General features: G+C 45.0%; 1 protein-coding gene across 1 annotated transcript in view; it reads left to right on the top strand.

The window, feature by feature from the left end:
- Positions 1-794: 794 nt before the first annotated feature.
- RHOA (ras homolog family member A) overlaps positions 795-5,438 on the top strand; it is an 18,187-nt gene continuing 13,543 nt past the window's right edge. The window contains exon 1 of the mRNA XM_009076346.1: positions 795-914. The gene's annotated coding sequence lies outside the window, so the exon portion shown is untranslated. The remainder of the gene's footprint in view (positions 915-5,438) is intronic.

Raw genomic sequence — 5,438 nt, 5'->3', positions numbered from 1 at the left:
GCTCAAAATCATGGAAAGCAACTGGGAGGAAGAGAGAGGTCAAAGAGAAACCTGTGGCAAAAATTATGGATCTAAGAAGTTGAAATGTGGTAGAAACAATGAGGCCTTGCCACGTGCCCCGCTGGGAGCTCTGCCTGCCTCCGCTTTCAGCCTGGCTCATCCCCTGTGCCCTTGTCCTTGTTTCAGGCCCCAGCTTTCCTCACCGCTCCTTAGGATCTTGGAGAAGTGTCTAGTTGTTTTCTTCGTGGTTGTGTCTCTTCCAGATTGTCCTTTTTCCAGTTCTGCTGTAGTAGTTCCTCATATGGTCACTGTTGTGCAGTTTAATCATCTGTGTGCCCTACTCTGAGTCATTTCCAGTTCCTTCATAGCCTCCTGCCATGGGGAGGAGCACAGCTGCACAGTCAGAAGGTGCAGGCGTGTGGTGGGTTCCTACATCATCTTAATGATTTCTGGTTTGTTCAAATTTCCTAGTTCTCAGTACTGGATTGTTAAACAAAAGTTCTAGCACTTCAGAGTATTGAGCTTGTATTTTAAAGGAATTAACTCTATAACCTTAAAATACTGCCCTTGAGTGGCAGTGATCAGCTCCAGTCCATCATTTCACGTAGGAAGTTGAATCTGGTTTTTACCTTGTGTATCACTTCACATTTATCTATTTCAAATTTTATTGCTTGGGTGCAGAGTCTGTTAAGGTTCTGAAATTCATCACAGTAAGCCTCTGCCTTTATTACCTGTACATCTTGACATCATCAGTAAATTTTGTTGTTGCTATTTTTCCTCACTTTTTCAGGTCATTTATGAATGTCGAGCCGGTTCCACGGGTGGTTTTCTGGGAGCTCTGAGCATTTCTTTCTGTCTGGTTTCTCTCTTTTGGCAGTTATATATCTATACCCAGGGAACTTCCCTGTCATCAGGTATTTTGATTATTTAATTTTAAAAAGAAAGATTGACTAATATTGCATGCCTAATCTGACCAGACTTGGAAATTGGCACCTCTGTTTTGGTGTACATCTCAGCTCTGAAGATCTCTGCCCTGAGAATGGAGGGGGTTTATGTAATTTTTTTTCCAGAAAGCTCTTTACATACAGCAGCAGTTTTGAGTTTGAAAGAATGCTAATATGCAGTAATAATAAAGAGAAGTAGGACAAGTTTAATGATTATAATCCCATCAGACTAAGACATCAATCCCAAGCACAATAATGGAATAAGTAACAAAGCATTCAGGAAAGAATTAAGGCAATGTCACTCAACCTGGACTGAGGGAAATAGAAACAATTGGTGTTAATTGTTTGAGTTTGGTTCTTAAGTGCAGGTGTTCATCTTAGCCCTTGACAGTTAGCACTTGACAGTAATTGCACATCGTTTTCAGTGGGAAACTAAGCCAGAACAAAATCAATATGGCTCATATTAAATTTAGTAGAGAGAGGACAGCTGTAGAAGGCAAGTGGAGGCTCAGGTGAGTCTGTGTCTAGTGAGAACATGAAGGAGTTGGGCTCTTGGGCTGTCCTTCGTAGTGGTCCCCTGGAAGAAGTGCAAAATGCCAGTATAGAGAGCTTCACAGAGGCCGAAGAAATGAGGGAGGGACAAGTAAAACCTCATCGTAATGCAGAAAATACACCTAACTGCTGGAGCAAGGAGCACAGTGTGGGATTCTCTGCTGCTGCCTGTTTTAAAGCCAAGATAGTCTGTACTTGAGTAAATGCACAAAGTGAAAGATGTACTGGGGAATGGCCAAGCTGCAGCTTGTTTGCACTTGAAACGCGGCTCAGGGTGTGGTTCCCTGATAGGGCCTGAATGGATTTAACAGCACACCCTTGTCGGAACAGGGATGTCCCTCCGGGCTCCTGCTCCTGGAGCTGTGTTGCAGCAGCCCTGGGGCCCTTGGGGCTGTGATGGATGATGTGGGATGGGAAGGTGCAAGGTGCTGTGCTGATGGGCTTTCAAGGGCCTGACTGAGGCACTTCACTGTGACACCTCTGCTGCTCTGCTGCTTCGTTACTCCTTGTGCTGGGAGCAGGCAGCCACTACTGTCAGAGGTGTAAAGGTGATCTAAAAAAACCCGAACTAGCTCTGTGTTAGGTGCTTCAGTCTGGAAAGTCTGTTACGTGAGCAGCAGAGAGTGAGTGAGGTAAACTGTTCACTCTCTTTCCATTTCGGGAGTTAGGAGGCAGTAAAAGAAACTAATAGGGACAATCTTGAATTTGTAGGAAGTGGCTTTACACACAATGTGTAATTAAGCTGTGGGAACTCCCTCCAACAGGATGTTATGTGTGCTGGAAGTTTACATGGGTTCAAAGGGAGTCTGGACAAGCTCATGGAAGAGAAATCTGTTTGAGGTTACCAAATTCATGGGAACCACATCTGATCCAAGAACCTCCTAAGCTGAAAATGGCAGGAGAGCATGGAGGGGGAATTTGTTGTTCATTTTTTCTTCTTCTTTTGTGTTGGAATCCAATCCTGAGCTCAAATGGAATGCCAGGTGCTGAGGGGGAGAGACCTAAGTCCAAGTACCTGTTTCCATGTGTGTGTAGACCTGTAGTAAAGGATAATCTGTGAGTCTCTAGATGTAGGAAATCTAAGTGTAGCTGCAGGGACATGTTGGTGCAGTGGTCAGTGTGTTGGAGCTACTTGCGGGATACAGTGCTGGGTGTAGGTGGTTGCATAGGTCATGGTTTGGGGGTTTTAACAAAAGATAGTGTGTATGTTCCTGGGAGCACTTGCTGGTGCTGAGGCATCACTCCTGTAAAGCACAGGCAGGTGGGTTGGGCTGTACAGGGAAAGAAAGCAAAGTAAAATGTTTTGCTCTTTCCTACGGCGGTTAAAAATCAAGAAAATTTATTAGAATCCAAAGCAATTTTCTTCTCTTGAGAGTGAGGTGTACCATGTGTTGTCATACAGGATTTATCCTGAAGAGGAAAGCAAGGGCAAAGGCTGTAATTTGATAGGATGAATCCTGCTTTGAGACTTCACATGATATCTCGGATTAGACGCACTGTGTCCGCATGACACTCAGCACCAATCTAGTACTGACAGCTGATTCAGGTTTACTCAAAAACGTTGCCCTGGCAGGCTCTGTGCTGGATGAGCTATCTCCTGCCCCATCACAGCCATGGCACAGGCAGCAGGAGCAACACACACTGTGCCTGTTAAACACCTACCTTGTACTTTTGAGTAACTCCTGATGACTGTATAAAATTAATCACTCATTAAGCAGTCACCAGGGCTGGCAGCCAGTGTTGTTAAGACCTAATGCAGTTAAGCTGACCCTGCTCCCAGTTCTGGTGATGTGGTAGAAAGAGGCTTGAGCTGGTTATTTGTGGAGTGAGCTGAGGCCTGAGGAGGTTTATTAGCTGGGGGTGAGCACAGCTGCACTGGTCCCGATTTAAAACTGGCTCGAGGAATGTACAGCTCTGTTTGCAAGGCACTTTTTCTAAACTAGTAAAACTTGCCAGACTTGAGCCTGGTTAACACAGTCTGAATGAACTGCTAGCAGAAAGCTGAACACTCAGCTTGCCCCGTCCAAGGACCTTCCCGAAGGACCTATGTTCAGTATTTAATCCCATTGGATGTTGCACTGACCTTCAGTGTCAGTTTTTCAATTGTACTTCAGTTTTACAACAGAAAATTTCCATCTCTCTGTGAATTACATTTAATGTGCAACATCAGTAGCCTGCCCTGTGCCTTTCCAGCTTTGGGACTTTTTTTAAGTGTTAAATTTCATCTGTAACCCTCCAAAAAAACCCCAGCAGTTGGCTTTTTCTCACTAACTGCTCCCACATAGTGCTGAAGTTAGAAATAGGTCTATTTTGCAGTACTGTCAAACTGCTTTATGTGCTGGCTGCAGTAAGGAGTATAAATATAGTTGTTTCCCAAAGGCCTTGTTAGCAACGCTTTAAATAATGTGGTTTATCAGTTTAGGAGTGCAAGTGTTCACAGGCAAACTTGGTCAGAAATAAGAAAATCTCAATTATTGCAGTAAACTGTGTTGACTGTCTCCTTGATAGCCATGACTGCATTCATGGTTTTAGTGTTTGTGTTCCAGTGGCTTGTAATGGAACTGTGTTTCTACCCTAGCAATTTTCAGGTGGGACATGGTGTCAAAAGAGCAGCTCTCTGAGCACAGAGTGTGTCTGGCTTCACTGTCAGTGTGGCTGTACAGATGAGGTCAATAAGTGGTCACTTGCAGCATATTTTGATGTATGTACTTCTTCCAGAATCTTTTAGGAACCCTGTAGCAGAAACTGTAGCAGTTGTATCTGACTCCTTTATGTGATTGAGTCACTTTTATTCTTAATTTGCAGTCTGTCTTACTGCAGTCTCAAGGCTGTTTGCTACCCATTTTACAGCTTCTGTAAGAGGTGAATTGGGGTCACAGTTTCCTTTACTTCACAACTGTTGCTGTGTAAGAGCCTGACCATCCTGTATTGGTTATGTGGGGAAAGAATGGCATGATAGCACACACAGGCTTACATGTGCTCAAAGAAGCTGATTTAAGGTAGCAGGATTAGCTTTCAGCAGCAAGCTGCAGTGTTTGATGTTTGTTTATCCATGCTTTCACTAATGAGAAGTGCAGTGGTGAAAAAGAATTACAAAATGTATAGTTGCCGACATTTTCCATTGGGAGGAGAAGGTTGAGATGCTTGTTTCCAGTTGGGAGATGTGGGAATCCTGGATCCTGCTCTAGGGGAAGGTGGATTTGAGCATTTACATCCTTCTGCCATCCTCCTACTGGCTGGTTTGCCTGCCCCTTCCCATTCTCTGGTCCTGGTCTTTGGACCATTTCACCCACTCATACTCCGTGTTCAGTCCCTGTTTCTTCACTGTTTGCACACAGCTGCCCTAAAAACAGACCTGTTTGCTTCTGGGCTGATCTGCTTGGGGCTCCAAACTGGTTTGGTGGTTCACGATTTTGATTCTGGACCTTGCTAGACAACCAGAAGAAAACTGGGAAAAGGCTGCTCATCCACCCTTCATCTCTGGAGTCTTTAGGGAAACTCCTTCCTCCTCCCCCTCAGACTTGAACAAAGTGAGGATATTTTAAGAGCTAATCCAGGTGCTGGGGCAGAGGCAGTTCATGGGGGCAGAGGAGGTAGAGGAGCTGGGACAGAGGCAGTTCTCCCCTGTGGTAGGTAGAGGGCAGGGCCTGACTGGTCAGGGTGGGTGACACTTGAGCAGGGTTTCATCTTCTGGGCCCTCAGCCTTGCTCTTGTTCCTCCTGCTGGCCCAAGGCAGGGCTGACTGAGTGAAGGGGAAGTGAAGCAAGCAAGAGTGCCAGGTTGTAATTCACTCAGCAGCAAACTGTTTCAATGTTCAGAGTGGAGGAGTCAGCAGCATAGCAGTCTTTCCAAGATTTCTAAACATTTACCCTCCAGTGTTTTGATTTTAAGGACTTCAGCAAGATTAGGTGGGAAAGGATTTAAACGATATTCCCCCCCAGC

Source organism: Acanthisitta chloris, unplaced genomic scaffold, assembly GCF_000695815.1.
Source record: "Acanthisitta chloris isolate BGI_N310 unplaced genomic scaffold, ASM69581v1 scaffold31996, whole genome shotgun sequence".
Taxonomy (NCBI): domain Eukaryota; kingdom Metazoa; phylum Chordata; class Aves; order Passeriformes; family Acanthisittidae; genus Acanthisitta; species Acanthisitta chloris.
This window is presented reverse-complemented; position numbering and strand designations above follow the sequence as displayed.